General features: G+C 37.6%; 1 long non-coding RNA gene across 24 annotated transcripts; it reads right to left on the bottom strand.

Moving 5' to 3' along the window:
• Nucleotides 1-543: 543 nt before the first annotated feature.
• Nucleotides 544-5,868, bottom strand: LOC126615589 (uncharacterized). 24 transcript variants are annotated; one of them, XR_007620855.1, is made up of 11 exons: nt 5,698-5,865; nt 5,469-5,599; nt 4,948-5,030; nt 4,348-4,581; nt 4,148-4,198; nt 3,460-3,531; nt 3,267-3,377; nt 2,064-2,335; nt 1,683-1,727; nt 1,483-1,573; nt 544-1,335 (listed from the first exon to the last, which is right to left on the bottom strand). It is a non-coding gene; the product is annotated as an uncharacterized LOC126615589 (long non-coding RNA). The 24 variants fall into 24 exon arrangements; XR_007620852.1 differs by having other exon boundaries at nt 1,683-2,335; nt 5,698-5,867; XR_007620853.1 differs by having other exon boundaries at nt 1,483-1,568; nt 1,683-2,335; nt 5,698-5,867.
• Nucleotides 5,869-21,488: the final 15,620 nt, after the last annotated feature.

Genomic DNA, 21,488 nt, shown 5'->3' with positions numbered 1-21,488 from the left:
GGACAAATTAAAATATTTAAAATAAGTATTACGATGCAAACATTTTTAAGATAAATTAAGCAGAAAAAATGAAACAATTCCGACAACAATACAAAAGGAAAAAAAATTAAAGAAAAGTTACACTTATATTTCAAATTAGTGAATAATTAACCAGTCAATCTGTCTCAATGATATAGCAATACCAGAGACATCATACAGAAATTCACGTAAACCTCGTAAACTCTCAACTCCTCAACTCCACTCTCCCACCACTGTTTCTAATTCACCTCTCCTTCGAGCTTTTATATTACAAATTTATACATAGCAAATTGAACTGTCCATTTCGATTCATACATACATAGGTAAAAAAGCAAAAACTAAAGTCCCACCACATAAAATAATCAATAACCAAACAAAGAAAATTTCTTGGAGACCAGAACAAACCTAATTGAATTTTCATGCGAGCGATTGTGATTGAAAATAAAAACGTATATTTAATTGCCCAAAATTTAAGCTTTACATTCATAAAGGAATAGATTTGAAGGAGGTCAACAATGTAATCCATTGATAACTCATATAGTCCATTTATAACTTCATATTTCTTGAATCAATTCTTACATACAATTAACAATATAGGTTGGATATTTATATGCATAAGCCATCAAACTACCTATCAGCACCCCCAAAAGAAACCCTTATGATGCCATTAAGAAGCTTAAACCTGAATCAAATGTCACTGTTTGACAAAAATAAACTCAATATTTACTAATTGAATGTAGACATTGTATTGCATAATATGCCTACTTCATATAATTGCTAATATAAGGAACAATTCCTTATCCAAGTGTCTGATGCATCAAGAAAGGCCAAAGACAATTGCAAGAGTAAAAAGGTGAAATGAATGGCAGTGGTTCAAGTGAAGATTATTGTAAGGTGCAAGGACTCAAGCATACAGGTCAATTTAGAGGTCACGTATAAAGTAAATCATGCGCTCGGGCACTCGTTAAAACGACATGAAGTGGCATCTCACTGTATTTAGGAGTTTTCTATGATGAACAATCGGGCGCAGAGATCAAAGCAGCAACGATTTCTGGAAGCTGCGAAAAAGGCCTACCAATGCAATTGTCACATACAAAGATTGCCTCTACAGTGAAAGTTCGATCGTGGAAGGCTCAAATTTGAAGGTAAGGATTACAATTTGAAGCTCACAGTGAGAGAGCTTTTCATTGATTAAGTGATGGAGAAGACACATCAAACCTCAAATTTCACTAAAACCCGGGAAAAGACACATCAACTGAAGGTATTCCAACACATCCTTGGCAGGCTGTGGATTTTCTTTTTCCTCTGCCTCATAACCTTGCATGCCAAAACAACCAAGCCCAACAAATTAACGAACTAATTTTTCGAAATCAATAATAGCATACATATTATCAAATTATCAATCAATAATTCATATATAATTAAGGGTCAAACAAATACATGGAAGACTGAAAATTTACTCACACATCTAATATATCCTTGCATTTTCATTTGAATTCAGTGTACATGGAAATCACATCAACGAATCAAAGCCCTAAATTTTTATCATCCTGAACTGGAAAAATATGTAAAATTTAAAAAATTTTGTTGCATCAAAATAATTACAAATTAAACCCCCTATTCTCTTTAGCCGATAATCAAAACCAAATTCGTAAATTACTCACCTAAAAGCCTTTTTTCAACGAAAATGCGGAAGGCAAGCCTGAGTCCTTAATAATCCAAAATCACGTCAAATGGAGGAAAATGACATATCAGAATCAAATACTCATATACTAATAGAAAATTTTAAATAAAGAAAACCAAGAGCCAGATACAATTTTGATACAAGGAAAGCAAAGTTAGAATACCAAGAGCTAGATTATGCTATTAAATCAGAGAAAACTGAGATGCAATGGAATATATAGAAATCTAATCCAAGAATGCAAACCAAAACCCTTACTTTCTGAGAGAAACCACCAAATTCAACATTCAAAGATGGATGCAATATAGAAAAAATAAAACAGGAAAATGGGAAAATTGATATTTCTAAAGCATATATATCTCACCTGACTGCCAAAGAGTACAAAACACAGTACAAACTAAGCATTGCTCAAGAAGTACCAACAATTCTCCGCAACAAAAGTTCAGGAGTCTAGGAAGGGACTTCGTTGTGGCTTCTTTGGATACACATAAGATGACCCTCTAGCAGTGTTCTGAGGTACTTTCTCATCCAGACTAAATCTGCTAGATCGACCATTGGCATTACCGTATGCTTCAGAAACTGCAGGAAGTAAGCTCTTCCTACATCCAATGTTCGAAGACTGGCTCTTGTTGGTATCTGCATCAATTGCACTAAACTTGTCAAGGCCAAAATAAAGCAGTGCAATGCTGTCAAATAACAGCCAAGTACAGCGAAGGAGGATTATCACAATGAAGTGCCAACTTAATTAATCGTAGTAGGAATGCGTGTTTAGACTACATATTAGTCAAGATACTTGACACTGATTTTTTATAAGCTTTCGGTAGACTGACAAAGTAAGAACTATAAGACAGTGCAATTTTTGGTAAAACAGTTGTTGGCAGCGTCAAAATACGCATGTGGTGCCTCCTTTCCAATCAAATGGAAAATGATAGCTGTAGTAACTTGTCAAAAATAACTCAGATGCTACCACCATTCCAACCAACAGACTGAATGGGGCAGGATTGTGAGAGTATGATTAAGTGATTGATAACTTGAAGGATTGGCTTGATTAAAATGTTCAATTTGCCAAGAATAAAAAAGGTTCATGTACTCAGAAGTACAAGTGATAAAAGATGCACTCTATTCCTGTCGGACCTGAAGGAAAATTACCCGTACAATACTGAGGAATGGGAAAATAACTTGGTACCAGTACTTTACCAAGTAAACAATTGTTAACAGTTGCACATCCTACTAAACTAAGAAATATAAGGGGAACATCTACCAAAGGCATCCTACACGACAACTGATATAAGAAAACATGCAACCAGTACGCGTCCAACAGGATCATGGCCTTTTGTTGTCATGATGGAGAAATGCTCAAGGTTAGAGAGCACATGCTTACAAATTTATAAACTAAACTAAACACCATTTAGAAGTTTGCACACCCCACCACTTTTCTATATATGACAAAAATTAAGAGTTTTCCAAACTAAAGCATGAAACTCGATTCACCAGAGAACTGGAAATTGCACATGAACAAAATAATATACATCATGCCATTTGTGATTTTGAAAGAAAAAAAATATACCTTCTTCAGGTCTGCTTTAGGAGGTGGAGGCTCCTGATAGAAGATTGGCATTGGAGCTGTTTTAAAAGTCAGTTTCTTCCTGAACATCCTAATCTCAGCTTCCAGAGTTTCCTGTAAAAGAACAGACAACATTCATAATAAGAACGTACTTACACACACAGGCTTCGGTTGACCACCATTGATTGAATACCACCTCATACTTGGCTTGCAAATTATTCTTCTCCATCTACTTTGCATGTATCTTTTCCTCCAGTTTAGTATAGAACTGCCCAAGGTAATTGTAAACGTTACTTCAATAACAGAGTTAGCACACAGCAAAGGAAAAATCAGAAAGATGCAAATGCAGAAACAACCACCCAAAAATTCAATATCCATTTTCCCCTCTGGTGCTATTTTAAGAAAACTATCATCTCCCTCAACAGATTTATTCATGAGATAATTTAAAAAATAAAATAACTTTCACCATTAACTATGAATATCCTCATAGGGTAATGATTCTCAAAATTAATCCCTACCTACCTCCCATCCAGAATTAAACTTAGTTTTCCAAAAACAAATTATACTGATTGATTAGTATTTAGGAGCAGTATGTGCATATGCAATAACACACTCATTATTTGTGAGTTTTATGTAAATGATCCATTAATTTTCTATCTTAACAGTTAAAACGTAAGAAAAGCTAAAATATATTTACACAGATTGATCAAATTGCTTAGTCTAATTCCCAAACTATGTAAAGTACAACACGGTCATCTTTACACAATTATCATGGAACAAACCACAACCAAATTGGTGGATTTTAATTTAAAAATATGGTAAAAATTACTCTAAGTATGGACATTGCATTAAACAAAAAAAAGCAAAAAGAATGGATCATTTACCGTTCAGTTGATATTGGACTCTCTCATTACATTATTAAGGCCTTCTTCATACTGCAGAGATAATAAACAAAGCTTAAGTCAACTAAACTTGAGGCAAAATAAGAAATAAATCATAATTATAAAAATAAAAAATAAAAAAACTAAAACGGTCGATAAAAATTTGATCAAAGTGAACAGAAGATGATTTTACAATGCCATACCCTATGATCAATGATAATTTGATACATTGCTTCATGTAGAAATTCCTCAGCCATCTACTGAAGACTGAATCTGTGAAAAAATAAGCTGAGAAGAATAGTAAACGGAGCATAAGTTGAAAAAGAAAACTTGGTTGCATATTTCCAGACTGTTAAAGTAAACTCATAACCTGGGAGTCTGCAAATGAACTGACTTTTCTCAATTGATTGAAGGCATAGTCTAGGATAGTAGACAGTCTGCATTGATATCATAATCAGACTACAAATTCAAATTCAAAACACAAAAGCCAAATTAAACACAGAATTCAGAATTCACAATGCAAAATGATGCTTTCCAAAACCGATGTGTTATAACCCCATAATATTGACATATAATCTGTATTTGCGTGTAATCACAACATACCAAAAAGAGTAAATTCTAAAGAAAATCTCCACAAACATATCCAAGAAAAGCTGGTTTTTTTTTTCTTCTGAATTTCCTTCCTCAGTTATTTTTATTATTAATTCAATAGAAAACAAATCTTCTCTAAAAGAAAAGAAGGTGGACAGTGCAGTGGATAAGATATCAACTCGGCTAAGAAAACTATAATTGAATTCACTTACCGAGTCCATCAACTGATATCGCGAAACAACTTATCCATGAGTTCTAAAGAAATTGACGCCCGTAATGATTCCCAGAAGTGTACCTGATGCAGAATAGACCAGGCTTGAAAAATCAGAAACCCGATCAGTTTCTTATTTTTTAAGATGTAAAAGAATTCACATGTTTATAAATATTGTTGTATGAAAAATAAACATGTTCAAAATATAATTAATGGGATTAAAAACTAATGAATGATACTAATATGGCAGACTCAGATCTCAAAGCTTGTGATTTTAATGAAAAATTAAGCTGGTTCACTATCTGTTTAGGGAGCAGTCCAACTCATAGAGTTTGCTAACAAACAGTGCCTAACATTTTGGTAAATTATAGAAACACAGAAGAAACAAAGCCCAAACAATACAAGACAACTCCTTTCTTCAACCCGAAAACAATCAGAATAAACTTATTTTATATACAATGCAAGCCAAAAGAAGCAAAACCCTCAGTTAAAATCAACTTAACTTGCCGAAAAGAGAAGTACCTTCTTCATCCGGGTTTTGATTTCGGATTTCCGGGATTTGTTGTAAATCCTCCTCTTTTCGGCCTGCCGAGCTCTCTTCACAGCAGAGTCGGGCTTCTTCACAGCCATATACCCTGAAAATAGTCAAGAACCTGCACCAACAATTAAAAACAGACAAACACAACATGATTGAAGAACACAGATCGGAATTAGAAACGAACTAATTTTGGGAAAACCGTATAGAAGTTACCTGATGCACTGCCGCTTCCACACGGCCTTCGCCGGAATCGTAGCAAAAAAATTCGGAAAGTGTACTGCTGAGAAAAGGGAGGGATGGGAGGATTTGATGGACGGTTGCAGAGAGAGAGTCGGGGGAGGAAAAGAAAAGGGGATGGAAACCGACGGAATTTCATTTGGTTGACGCGTGGGCGCCCTTCCACTGTGCAAAGCAGTGGCAATTTCGTAAACAAATTGAAATTTCCAATTTGAACGTCAACGAAGAGGCGATGGTAATTTTGTAAATAACTCAAAATCCACCCAATCTGTTCAGAGACAAAATTACCCTCCTAACTTTTAATATTTACCCTCCAACTCAGTCTCAGATTTGATGGCAGTGATGTAAATAAAGCAAAATCGAGTGGCAAAGATTTGACTGTAGCTTATTCCTTCTCAACTTTAGAATAGATAACTAGCAATGGTGCCGGCACGATGCTGCGGATGTAAAATTTAAACACCTCATAAAACCCATGAAATTTTTTCTGTTTAGCCAACAGTCTCTCAGCCAAACACATTTTATATTGAAGCTGAACCAAACATAACAAAACTGATAAGGCGGAAGGTAACAGAATTTATATGAATTTAATTATTTGCTGAAACGGTAGAATTAGATGGTTGTATGAATGCATCTTTGTTCTTTCATTTTTAATATGTTTGGATTTGACTGAAGAGGTCACACTTTTATACACATAAAATGGATGACAAAGCATCATTGTAAATATTCACAAACTCAACCATCGGATCCCTCATACATAATCATGTTATTTTAATACAAAAGTTTTTAGGAATCAAAGTTTATTAAAACATATTTTTGACGAAATACACTTAATATAGCATGACACAACAAAGAAGGTATAAATATCCTAATGAAACAGCTATTTATTCCGAATAGGTATTTTTATGGGCTATCACAATTTTGTTCAAAAGCAAAGTTTTTTGCTGGGTTCAATGCTTATCAATCACTTTTACTACTTATTAATTCTACAAAGCATGAATATCCTCGCATGAATTCGAATTAAAAGACAGTTGACAAAATTCAGTACCTAGAACACTTGTGATTCCCCAACATCTACAAATGCACATATTTTCCAACATATCTATGCAAACACAAAATTCGAAACTAAATTCATAGCAAACAAAAAAAAAAAAACATTTAAAAGCAAATCATATTGATAATGTCAACCCAAAACAGCAAAGAAGAGTAATATTGGGAAGTATTGACCACTACCTCAGACGGATACCCGTTTTCGATATTCCTCTGGTTGTTTATAAACCCTTTGATGCGTGCACACAGATGGCACCCACAGTCTCAAGGGTGATGCGACCACAATTGCTTTTGTTTCTGGGTTTCAAGCCACGACACCTCCGTTTCTAGATGCTTCGTATGCCTTAGTTTCTCTCCTTATATCTCAAAGCTAGTTACCTATTTGTTAAATGCTGCAAAACCAAAAAATTGGAAAAGCACAATCTGTCACCCATCATATAACAGCCAGAAAAACAACGCTAAAATTTCCTACAAAGACAAAAAGAAATCAACAAAATTTAGCCAATTCTAATTTCAGCAAAGGGAAAGAAACCTAAAAACAACAGAAAGGAAACCTCAAAATCCAAGTAAAACGAAGAACAAAATTCACAAATCACATAACCAAAATTAATAAAACAATACATAAAATAAAAAAAACCAACATGCATAAACACAAAAATAATCAGTGAAAGCAAGGAAGTTGATAACATCCAAATTTGGCGAGGCTCAAACCTTAACCTGCTTGCAAGATCAGATATGGCGGTGGAGGAAGATGAGAGGAACAACATAAGCAAATTTGGTAAAATTGTATTATATTTTTCTAACCCTTCGAAGTGACAGAATATATGGCTTTATAGGTAGCCAAATACACATGTGAAACCTGCCACAAGGCAATACAAAATAGAAATTGTGAACAAACTTTCCCTACAGAATTACAAATAGCAAAATAACCCTTCAACCTAACTCACTTATTACATTTAGTCTCATTTCATGATACTTATGATCGAAGTAATCACAAGATCATAACAATGCCTTCCCCTTCAGAACAACCTTGTCCTCAAGGTTACACTGTAAAATTTGGAAATCATTTCTGGAACTCGTCAAAGTCTTCCCAAGTCGCATCAACAGCTTCATTTCCATTCCATTGCACTAGAAGTTGAACCCCTGCTGTATTCCCCTTTTTGTACATCTTTCTAGACATAATTGCTGCAGGTTTTTCCTGAGCCAGGCCATCCTTAGTCACCATAGGTAGTTCAATCTGTGGAATCACATTATCTCCGAGCTGTTTTTTAAGACAACTAACATGAAACACCAGATGAATTTTTGACCCTTCAGGTAGCTACAATTTGTATGCCACTGCACCAATCTTCTCAAGGATTGCATAAGAACCATAAAATTGTGGTTACAGCTTTTGATAGCTATGGTTCACCAAAAATTGCAACTGATAGGGCACCAACTTCAAGTAAATCATATCTCCAACATCAAATTGTCTCTTGGTCCTCTTTTTGTCCGCCTGCACTTTCATTCGATTTTGAGCTAGTTGCAGGTTACTTTTCAACACAACTAGTAAGCCATCTTTTTCAATCATACTCTGTTCCACAGAAGCCACTTTGGTAGAACCAATCTCATGTGGAGCAATGTGAGGTGGGGGATAACCATATACCAATTCAAAAGGGGTGTACCTCGAAGAGGTGTGGTAAGCAGTGTTAAAACACCACTCTGCCCATGGCAACCACTGAACCCACTTCTTGGGCTGCCCTACAACAAAACACCTAAGATATGTCTCCAAACATCGATTCATCACCTCAGTCTATCCATTAGTTTGGGGATGATAACCTGAACTCATACAAAGCTTAAAACCTTGGAGTTTGAAGAACTCTTTCCAAAATCCACTTATAAACACTAGATCCTTACCACTCATAATGGAAGTAGGCATACCATGCAATCGAAAAACATGTTCTATGAATAGTTGAGCAACTGTAGATGCATTGTAGGGATGAGCAAGTGTAATAAAGTGGCTACAGTTGGAGAGCCTGTCCAAAAGGATCATGATAATTGATTTGCCCTTGCAATTAGGTATTCCCACTATAAAATCCATACTAATATTAAACCAAACCCTTTGTGGTAAAGGTAAGGGTTGTAGCAATCCAGGTGGTGTAATGGTCTCAAACTTATTTTGTTGGCATATGGCTCACTCAGCCACAAACTTCCTTATATCCCTTTTCATCCCTTGCCAATAAAATTCTCTTTTGATCCTCTGATAAGTTTTAGTCACACCTTGGTGACTTGCTATTGGAGTGCAATGGTGTTCCTCCATAAGTTTGGTTCTCCACAAGGAATTTGGGCTAATTACTATCCTATTCTTATAGCATAAAAAGTCATTATCAACAGAATATTTTGCTAAGGCAGAGTTGGTAGTGTCCTTGAATTTGTATGCAGTGACCTCCTTGATCTTGTCCACAATACAAGCATCACTCTCATTATATCTCCTTAATTCATCCATCCACATAACCAAAATTAATAAAACAATACATAAAATAAAAAAACCAACATGCATAAACACAAAAATAATCAGTGAAAGCAAGGAAGTTGATAACATCCGGCGAGGCTCAGACCTTAACCTGTTTGCAAGATCAGATATGGCGGTGGACGAAGATGAGAGGAACAACAGAAGCAAATTTGGTAAAATTGTATCATATTTTTCTAACAAGTGAGATAATATATGGCTTTATAAGTAGCCAAATACACATGTGAAACCTGCCACAAGGCAATATAAAACAGAAATTGTGAACAAACTTTCCCTATAGAATTACAAATAGCAAAATAACCCTTCAACCTAACTCACTTATTATATTTAGTCCCATTTCCTGATACTTGTGATCGAAGTAATCACAAGATCATAACAATGCCTTCCCTTTCAGAACAACCTTGTCCTCAAGGTTACACTGTAGAATCTGGAAATCGTTTCTGGAACTCGTCAAAGTCTTCCCAAGTCGCATCAACAGCTTCATTTCCATTCCATTGCATTAGAAGTTGAACCCTTGATGTATTCCCCTTTTTGTACATCTTTCTAGACAGAATTGCTACAGGTATTTCCTAAGCTAGGCCATCCTTAGTCACCATAGGTAGTTCAATATGTGGAATCACATTATCTCTGAGCTGTTTTTTAAGACGGCTAACATGAAACATCGGATGAATTTTTGACCCTTCAGGTAGCTGCAATTTGTATGCCATTGCACCAATCTTCTCAAGGATTGCATAAGGACCATAAAATTGTGGTTGCAGCTTTTGATAGCTATGGTTCACCAAAGATTGCAACTGATAGGGCACCAACTTCAAGTAAATCATATCTCCAACATCAAATTGTCTCTTGGTCCTCTTTTTATCTACCTGCACTTTCATTCGATTTTGAGCTAGTTGCAGGTTACTTTTCAACACAACTAGTAAGCCATCTCTTTTAATCATACTTTGTTCCACAGAAGCCACTTTGGTAGAACCAATCTCATGTGGAGCAATGTGAGGTGGGGGATAACCATATACCAATTCAAAAGGGGTGTACCTCGAAGAGGTGTGGTAAGCAGTGTTAAAACACCACTCTGCCCATGGCAACCACTGAACCTACTTCTTGGGCTGCCCTACAACAAAACACTTGAGATATGTCTCCAAACATCAATTCATCACCTCAGTCTATCCATCAATTTGGGGATGATAACCTGAGCTCATACAAAGCTTAGAACCTTGGAGTTTGATCATACTTTGTTCCACAGAACCTTGGAGTTTGAAGAACACTTTCCAAAATCCACTTATAAACATTAGATCCCTATCACTCACAATGGAAGTAGGCATACCATCACAATGGAAGTAGGCATACCATGCAATCGGAAAACATGTTCTATGAATAGTTAAGTAACTGTAGATGCATTGTAGGGATTGAAGGAAATTTTGTGAAAAACATGTTCATTTAAGCAACATCTATAACATGCAATTAACAAATTAAAGGCGGAATCATGCTTGTATGCATTTAAAAACAAAACATTACCCATGAAATTCAAAGCCTAGTAGATTGGTGAACCTTGACTCAACTTAAAACAACATTTGTTAGTTGAGAAATTATACCTTTGTAGATTCCTCTTTGCATAAGCAAAGACTAATCACCCAAAGAGAGGGCCTTCATTCCTTGCATCTCAGATCTATAGATTTAGATGGATGAAATGGTTTTCCAAGTTCCCAAAATTGAGAACCTCTAAGTCTCTTCACCAAGGTTAGATTGGAGAAGAAAATGAGTGACCTTGGAGTAGTAGGATTGCTAGCTAAACCCTCCAAGGAGGCCGGCCACTTTAGAGAGAAAGGAGAGCTTATGTTCTCATCCTTTCCCCAAAAGAAAACCCTAAATGAATTTTGGCTATAAAGTCATATTTATACTTAATTCATTGGAATGGTAAACTTGTAAATAAGTCCAAAACTCACTCCATCTCTAAATGGCCGGCCTTAGGGTATTATTGGGTTAATTGGGCATTTGTGAATCATTATTCATTAAGTTGTCATACAACTTAATTCAATGGGCTTGACGTTCGAAGCCCATTGGGCCTTAAGGTCCAAAACTATCCCGAGGTCTTTAACGAACTTATTCGTTTGATTAATTAACATATTAATTAATCCTTGCCATAAATAATTAAACCATTTAATTATTCTTACTCATCTCCATTGTTTCTTCAATCTCCACCTTACACGGTGTATGATCCATTAGGTTCCTTTTAGCGAGGCAGTGGGCGATTAAAACCATTTCAAATCGATTGTGAATTGAAACTTACTTTCAATTCTCCCTTTAGTGATTATACACGTTTAGGACTTCCACAAACCATGAGTGACACCTAGCAGCATATCATGGTTACCCAAGCTAATCAGAAGAGGTGGAGAACCTATTCAGTTTAGGATTACAAATGCAATACGGTCTTTCTCTAATACAATACTCTTGACCATATTGTTTGGTTTGATAGTTTATTCATGTCTACTATCCAATGTGATTCGTGTGCTTATATGATTACCTTGAATGTGATTTGGAACGACTTCCTAAATCTCATTCATACTCTGGCCAGAGATTCTTAATCATATCATAGAGTATTCTCCCCTAAACGGTTTGAAGGTTAGAGATCCCTTGTTGCGCATTCACTTGCCTCCATGGCTAAGTGGCTTAACCCCGACGATGCCGTGGACACCCTCCTGATGGAATGACTTTGACATAATCAAAGATCAAGGACTTAACCACAAGACAACTATGATGCCTCAGGTCAAATGACTACTTTGCATTATCCCAACCATGAGTTCTCATGTGACATGAGTATGAGAACTCCTCATTGATCGTGTTCAGTGGACTCATTCATTATTGAGCACCGACATGCTTGGCTTGATGTCACACACACCAATGACTCGAGACTAGTCACTCTCCCTGAGAGAAGACACAGCACGTACTGATCTTAACAGACTGTCAATGCCCAATTGGCAATCCTATGATCAGGAACGTTTAGGATGTGTCTACGAAAGAATGGTCTCATGAATCTAACTTCTTTAGATCGCATTCTCCCAATCACATATTCCTTGGACTTATCGTTTAAGCGTATAACATTTATATGAGACGGCTCAAACAATAATCTTTGCCCTTTATATTAAACTAGATTAGTTTAACATGTGAAATGTCCGTAAAGTATCATCATATGATTGGTTTTAGGGCACATTTCCAACAGGGATGAGCAAGTGTAATAAAGTGGCTATACTTGGAGAGCCTGTCCACAATGATCATGATAACTTATTTGCCCTTGCAATTAGGTAGTCCCACTATAAAATCCATACTAATATCAAACCAAACCCTTTGTGGTAAAGGTAAGGGTTGTAGCAATCCAGGTGGTGTAATGGTCTCAAACTTATTTTGTTGGCATAGGGCACATTTAGCCACTTATATCCCTTTTTATCCTTTGCCAATAAAATCCCATTTTGATTCTCTAATAAGTTTTAGTTACACCTTGGTGACCTGCTATTGGAGTGCAATGGTGTTCCTCCATAAGCTTGGTTCTCCACAGGGAATTTGGGCTAATTACTATCCTCTTCTTATAGCATAAAAAGCCATTATCAACAGAATATTTCGCTAAGGCAGAGTTTGTAGTGTCCTTGAATTTGTATGCAGTGACCTCCTTGATCTTGTCCACAATACAAGCATCACTCTCATTATATCTTCTTAATTCATCCATCCACCCAAAGTAAGGGTAAGAGATGGCAGTTAATACCATAGTGTCCTCAGGAACAATATCATGATGATTTGGAATTCAAGATAAAGAATCTGCAACGGTGTTTTCATTTCCACTTCTGTATTGGATCTCATAATTAAAACTGAGGAGTTTAGATACCCATTTTTGCTGGAATTGAGTGTTGGTTCTCTGCTCCAAAAAGTACTTCAAACTACTATGGTCAGTTTTTATAATGAAGTGCCTCATTTGCAAATAATTTTGCCATTTCCTTACTGCATGAACTATGGCAATAAGCTTCATTTCATAAGTGGAAAGTGCCTGATTCTTAGGCTCAAGTGCTTGACTAAAGAATGCAACTGGCTTTCGATTTTGTTGCAAAATAGCCCCTATAACATTTCCAGATGCATCACATTCTACTACAAAAGTTTGAGTAAAATCTGGAAGTGCTAAGACCTGTGGTGAAGACATAATTCTCTTGAGTTGTTCAAAGGCTTCAGTAGACGAATTATTCCAATCAAAACCATCTTTTTTAGTCAGATAATACAAGGGTTGGCAGACCTTTTCATAGTCTGGAATGAATTTCGATAATACCTAGTAAGCCCCAAAAAACCCCCTTAACTCCTTTACATTTCTTGGTTGAGATCATTCCTAGATTGCTCTGAGCTTAGATGGATCAGCAGCCACCCCCTCCTTAGATACTATATGTCCAAGGTATTCCACACTACTTTGACCAAATGAGCACTTAGACTTCTTAAGATACAACTGATTCTGGTGCAGGACTTTGAATATTTCCCTTAAATGTGTCAAATGTTACTGCCAAGATGTGCTATAGATGAGTATATCATCAAAGAAAACAAGCACAAACTTCCTAAGAATGGTTTAAACAAGTCATTCATCAAGTTCTAAAAGATTGTTGGCGCATTAGTAAGATCAAAGGGCATCACTAAAAACTCATAGTGACCCTCATGAGTTCTAAAGGTTGTCTTTCCCACATCCTCAGGTTTCATTAATATCTGATGGTACCTCGACCTCAAATCGAGCTTAGAAAAATAATTAGAACCATGCCATTCATCCAACAGATCATCAATGAGAGGGATAGGGTATTTGTCCTTGATTGTGAGAGCATTCAATTCCCTATAATCAATGCATATTCTCCAAGTGTCGTCTTTCTTCTTGACTAATAGTACAGAGAATGAAAAGGGACTATGGCTTGCCCGTATAAATCTTGCATCCAAAAGTTCCTTCACAGCTTTCTCAATCTCTGTTTTTTTGAATGGGACCATAATGATAGGGTCTCAAGTTAAGAGGTTTAACCCCATGGGCTAAGGAAATAGAATGATCATGCGATCTCGAAGGTGGCAGCTTGGTAGGTACCACAAAGATGTTTTCAAACTCTCTCAACAGTCCTTGTAACTCCAGCAATTGGTGAGAATTAAGATCACTGACCTCCAACTTATTATTCTCCAATGAATAAAGGCATATACCAAGATTAGAACTGTGAAACTCCTTGTCTATGTGCTGCAAAGATAGTTCTTGAATGAATGGAACCTATGGAGGACTATGAATCAACTTGAACTTCTGATCGTCCTTGGAAAACTCTATAGTTAATGACTGAAAGTCCCATAAAATCGGGCTCACTGAAAAGAGCCATTGTACACCCAACACTGCATCACATCCACCTAATGGCAAAGCATAAAGGTCCACCGTACACTTATAACCCCCCCAACGACAGAGGCATAGCCTTACAACATCCTGAACTACGCACTTGTCCCCCATATGCAATCATGACTTCAAAAGGCTTTGTGAACTGAGCATGATAACCCTATTGTTTTAGGAGCTTGGAGTCCACGAAATTGTGAGTACTCCCTGAATCTAATAATATCTTAATATAATGACCTTGCAACAGACCGTCCATTTTCATAGTTTGTAGTGTTTAGCTCGCAGTGGTACCATAAAAGGCACACTCACTAAGTGCCATATGATGCAACTCAGGAGCCTCTACCTGTTCTTCAGTAAGAACATCAACTTATCCATCCAGTAAATCCAGCATCATAAGCTGTTTTAAACCACATCTGTGACCTGTGGTCCATTTATCCTGGTAGAACCAACACTCCCCTCGCTCCCTCTTTCTTCGAACTTCTTCAGGGGTCAATTTTTTTTTACTGCCAAATTACCTGTTCTAAAGGGTAGTGTGATGAGTAACAGGGGAAGGTACCAACTGATTTTTCAACACAGAAGAGGATTTAGCCTGACTATTCTTAAACTCATTTAGTTTGGTATCTAATTGGATAGCAATTGCAATTGCATCATGCACAATAGTCGATTTCAACAATTTGACATCAAATTTAAGCTCTCATTTCAAACCTCATAGGAAACAACTGTTAAGCAACACATGACTAATATCAAGAGTACGATTAGCCAAATGCCTAAATTCAAAGATGTAATCCTTCAAAGTACTTGTATGGTGTAATTTAAAGAGTGTTTCAGCGGTGTCCTCAAACTCAAGTGGTCCAAACTCTAGGCACAGGGCTTGAGTGAACTCCTTCCATTTTGGCGTGGTATGTAAACAATCTCTCCATTTAAACCATTGCAAAACCTCCCCATCGAAATGGAAGGAAGCAGTAAACACACGATGAGCAGCCGGAGTGTTGTAAAAAGAGTAGAACTGCTTGGCTTTGTAGATCCAAGCGAGCGAATCCTCACCGTTAACAAAACAAGGAAGCTCCATGCGTTGGACCCATGGCGATCGTGGCGGTTGAACATCGCCAACATGAATCGGACCCGGATGACATGGATCTGGTGCAGCGACACGATGATCAGAGCAGTCAGTAACCCCGGGACCCAAAAGGTCACTGCCGCCCGGTCGAAATTGCAGCTTGCGATGGAAATGCTTAAAGTAGAGTATCCACCATTGCATTATCAACCAAGGAAGGAAGTGAAGCTAAGGAAGCCACAAAGGTATGAAGGGAAGTGACGGAATTTTTGAGCGCAGCAACATGGCCATCCATTGCAGAGAGACGAGTAGTGGTAGTAGCACAGGGGCATACATGGAAGGGAACCAGGACCAGAGGCTGATACCAATGATAACACCCAAATCCGACGAGGTCAGACCTTAACCTGCTTGTAAGATCATATATGGTTATGGAGGAAGATGAGAGGAACAACAGAAGCAAATTTGGTAAAATTGTATTATATTTTTCTAACCTTTCGAAGTGAGAGAATATATGGCTTTATAGGTAGCCAAATACATATGTGAAACCTGCCACAAGGCAATACAAAACAGAAATTATGAACAAACTTTCCCTACAGAATTACAAATAGCAAAATAACCCTTCAACCTAACTCACTTATTACATTTAGTCCCATTTCTTGATACTTGTGATCGTAGTAATCACAAGATCATAATCGAAATCCATTTTTAAAGGGGTTCTTTTCATTCTGAACCTTGAGAACTGGATTTTCTGAACACCAATGTGAGGAGCAAAACGAAGCAAAAAAAAATTAAGCCCATCAGCGAGAGCATGACAAAAATTAAGAGGATGCAGTCGAAATAGAGGCTTGATTGACAATGGTTTTCATGGTCTGATAGGTGCGCAGCCAACCAAAATCCGTGAGACACCAGCGAGAGAATGCGAGTTCGAGAATGGTGGAAGAGAGATCAGTGAGAGCAACGGAAACAAACAAAAAACCTTAGAACATACAACCGAAATAGAGAGTGGGTCGATGGTGAATGTGTGGATGAAAAGGGCAGAACAGTCATTCGACTGCACAATGAAGGTAACAGCAAGGAAAACAGAGGAAAAAGCGAGGGGCAAAATGGTCCACCCACTGGTCATCCACAGTACCCACCCTGTTTGAGTTTTAATATATATGATGATGTGCCCCCTCTATTATTATTTTATGTTTTATGAAAACTTCATCAAAACATATTTTTTGCAATGCATGTGAGCAATTTTCCAAAGGTAATTTTTTTCGCTTGAAGACCCATAAATAAGTGAAGCTAAGAATATGATTGACTAAAGTTTTCTGCTTCTTTGATAACAATTCATAGTTAAAGTAATTTTTACACCAAGTCGTCTACAGGTCTTGAAGTGGTGAAAATATGCATGGAAAAGTGTTAAGGTGTTCAAAAAACGATAGAGTTTTGTTTGAATTTCTAATTGAAGTGTATCCTAGGTGGTAAATTGACAAGATTTCTAGTTTGGTTCCTATTTATACACACATCTATTAATGTTGTGAGAGTTGGTGCAATATTTCGTTCTTTTATGATTTTTCTTCCATAGATATGCGCAAAGATCAAAGAAAAATTCTATGTCGCTGGCCTATGCTTTGGCTTTGGGTTGGTATCAATCTTCTTGAAAATCATTCTTGGTCTCTTCCCCCTCATTTTCAGCTTACTTTGTTTGGTGTAGAATTGTCAACGTGAAACGTTTTAGTCGTTGTGATAGGCGTCGTCTTTTAGTCCACATACACAGTAAACACAAGGTTAGGATTCAGTTATCACTGTTGATATAGGTAGGGGCTAAGCTACAGAGGCGCAAAGAGGGGTGGCCGCTCTCCCCTCACCGAAAATGAAGCCTAGGAGCGATCACCCACCATTTCTCTCACCAGAAACGAAGCTCTGTTTTCTGTTCCTATTGTGCACGCGTTGCGCAAGGCAGTTTTGTTTATGAAAAACCCAAGCCAAAATTGTGTGTTTTGGACCTAGAGAAAGAAATAAAACCCTTAAGTGGAATGGTGCATTTTTGCTTCACTTAAAAAAAGAACAAATCTCAGAGAAAGCGAAAGAGAGAGCGATAGGGAGAGAGAGAGGCAGGGAGAGAGAGCTAGCAACTCCCTTCCTTTGCTTTTCTTTTTTGGTGGTGCGTCTTTACTCTTATCCAACTTTGCTAACATCAATGAGGAATGGGAATGATGAGGAAAAGGTCAATGGCAATGTCGATGTTAATGTACGGGCATAGCTATAGCCATATGGTGGAGGAGAACATGGCTAAGATGAAGAATTCTTTTCATAGTTTAAGCATCATCTTTTCTATTACAGTGTGCAGATAAAAAAAATATTATCATGTTGAAATTCCTATATTACGATTTGATTGTGATTTTGTAGTTTTTGAGATATATCTTTACTTAAAGCTAGCAATGACCTTTGGATTGTTACGGGGGACTTGAACAATCTTCTAAGCTTGAGTGAAGGTTGCATGATTGAATTTGGGAATTTTTATTCTTAAGCTGGATTATTCTCCATGCCCACAAGGTGTTTGACGAAACGCCTCACATAACTGTCTCTATTTGGAATGACAAGCTCATGAGCTATTGTAGAGAGTATTGATGGGAAAATACCTTACGTCTCTTCCATATCATGATATATGAGCCATGAAGCACCGATGAAAAGCCTAATAATTTCGCCATTCCCATTGCTTTGAAGGCGTGTGCAAGGTTAATGACACTCGCATATGGGAAAATAATACATGGGTTTGTGAAAGAAGCATAACAAGGTTGCATTGAATATGTTTATGGGTTCTGCGTTGATTGAATTGTATTCTAAATCTAGAGACATGAACAAGGTTATGGAAGTGTTTGATGAGTTTGCGTAGCTGAATGTGTTTTTGTGGAGTGCGACAAAAAAAGAGCCAGAAACTTTTACCCTTTTAAACTTCACCCCTCTTCTCGACGAATCACGATTTCACAACTGGATATAAGGTTAAACCATAACAACAATATGGGTTTCTTGGATTGGGCCTCGTTGGAAACTCTCAGCTTATTTGATTCATTTCCAGCACCAAGTCTTGAAAAACTTAAAAAAAATTAGCACATTTTAGGAAGTATCCAGTTGAATCAATGACTCCGATTTAGCAAGGATTGAATAATTATGACATTTTAACTTTCCTAAGTGAAGCGTGGCATGTAAGCTAAATGTTCACTAGCATGTGAGAGAAAACTTGTGTTTGCTTGCATGGTTTAAGAATAGCTAATCTAGGGTTCTTAATACTCTGATAATATTTTTGGAGACTAAGGAACACTTAAGGAAATCATTAGAATGTAAGGAAATGTTCTTCCTCAAGAATAGGGGTTTCCTACACTCAGAGAAAGCTTGCCCTGCTTGGTGCAATCTTGTCTTAGTTTTCCTTTTCCTTTGTTCCTCCTCCTTCATCATGTGGACTTTTCCTAACTTATAGGTGTAGGGATTCTCTTAAGTTCTAGGTAAGGAATCATTTGGTTTCCTTCCTTCTTCCTGTTTTTGCTAAGTATTCTCTTCTCATTTCTATGGCTGCAACTATAGAGTCCATCTTTAGTATAACATTGAAGAATGTTACTAGTTTCGTGAAGCCTCAGTTAAGCACACTACCCAGAGTGTCCTCTTCCAGCACCAGTTTCCACATACTCTTTTTTGGCAACTTTCCTCCTTATTTTTCTGTGTAAGCTTAGAAGGGAAAAGTTCATTCTCTATCTTTTAATGAGGTGCGTGGCTATATGTTGAACATGATCTTGTTATGATTTAGGTAGCTCAGCTTTGGGTTTTGGTTGCTTCCTAAGTGTCCTATTAGTATGTAAATGAAAGGGAAAAAGAAAGTTTGGTCTTTTTCTCTCAAACTTTCTTATGTGAGACAAAAAATCATGGGATTGAACTTTTGGTACTCCCAAGCTGCTTAAAGTCTTCCACAACCATGGTTCCATGTAGGCCTAGTAAACTTCCATAACCATTCACAACACAATCCACTTTGCAAGCCTCGGTATGTGGCCTAGGCCCACTTTAACATTAACATGGTTGACGAGATTTATGTACAAGGTTAATGTCATAACATGGCTTGGCATGATAAATATGCATGAATTTGCATGGGCTGGGCATGATTATACAAACGTCTAAGCTATAAATTATTATTTAATTGTTATGCCGTGATCGTAAATTCACAAGCTTTGCTTTTTTTACGTTGATTTGCCATTTTCCTTGCCTTCTCTAATGTTCCGCCCTTTGTAAATTTCAACTAGGGCACGATAGTGAAGCAACTTGTGATAGGTTGAGGGGAAGGCTTCCATGCTGTGCAACCAATTTTATCCGAGAATGGCGTTGTAAGGAGTTAAGCAGTCCATAACATGGAAAGTCACCAGGCGGTTGTACGATTTTGCCTGAACTGCCAGTTCCATCGTTCGTAGGGTTTGGACTAGGGCCCCATAGAAGGTTTGGAGAGTAGGCCTCTCTTTGTTGATGTTGTTGATGATGTTTATATTTTGGCTTCACCTTTAAAGATGACACTTACTTCTATTTTGTTATCTATCGAAACTCAGCTAAGCATAGCATTAATGATATGTAGATTGATGACAAGAGCGTCGTCATGAGGAGAGTGAATAGCCTCTAAATCACAGTCGGAGAACATCAGGATGTTAAGGTTGATGGGTAGTGGTTTGTTGATTGGAGTTGGCACTCTGTTCGCGTCAGGAATTTCCGTCGGGGATGTCTCCTGGCCGACGAGCACACAGCTCCCCTGGAGGTTGGCGCCGGTTGAGGGCTGCTGTCGGGCTTCTGCTTCGCTGTTGGGCGTTGTTGGGTGAGTCTCGTCGGGCAAGTCTCGTCGGGCAAGACTCGTCGGGCAAGGCTCTTCGGGCAAGGCTGAAAGAGAAGGACAGCATTAACTTTGAGAGGTGCCTTTGTGGGGCCTTAGATATAGGCCTTGAGGCTTCCTATCAAGGTTAACATTTAGGTGCTCAGGCGTGCCACTGCCATCTTTAGCATGGCAGATGTAAAATGGATATTGCTTTAGTTGCATGTATGTATGTATCCAAGAAACCGTGTTAGTTATAACAGGTGCCTTTGTGGAGCCTTAGGTGTAGGCCTTGAGGCTTCCCATAAATAACTAAACCAATGCTTGAACACATCATATTTGTTCTCGTGATTGCCGGAGTTTTCTAACTATTATACTTCTGATTACCCGAGTCCAAGAAGTAGAATGAACCCAAATAGGTGCCTTTGTGGGGCCTTAGATGTAGGCCTTGAGGCTTCCTATCAGAGTTCATTCCTATACTCAGACTCTTTAGATCGCTGAACGGAATGAATCCAAATGGATGCCTTTGTGGGGCCTTAGGTGTAGGCCTTGAGGCTTTCCATTAGAATCCATTCCATGCTCAAGCTTTCTATGGTAATCATGATATAATAGAAGGAAAACTAGAGGGTAGGTTGATTACTTGCGCCCCAAGTAACTTCGGACTTCTCGTTTATCAAGGACTGTCGTGGATGGGTTAAGTCCACATAAGGTTCTTTTTTTTTGCCTTGAGGCCAAGGACTTTTAACTGATCAGATTTACATGCCCGAGGGCTTAGAACTTGGATCTGGTTTGAACACTGACGATATATTCAAATCGGATTCAAGTACTGAGAAAGCCTTTTAATAGTCATATTGCTAGAAATAACTTGCATATAACTGTAGGTATACAACATATTGAAAAGACAAAAACAAAGCAAAGAAGGTCGGGCAAGGTTAAACCTTATCGGGTAAGGTTGCTCGTCTTG

This window comes from Malus sylvestris, chromosome 3 (genome assembly GCF_916048215.2).
Source record: "Malus sylvestris chromosome 3, drMalSylv7.2, whole genome shotgun sequence".
In the NCBI taxonomy this organism is placed as follows: domain Eukaryota; kingdom Viridiplantae; phylum Streptophyta; class Magnoliopsida; order Rosales; family Rosaceae; genus Malus; species Malus sylvestris.
The sequence above is the reverse complement of the archived record's forward strand: the minus strand, read 5'-3'. Positions and strand labels throughout refer to the sequence as shown.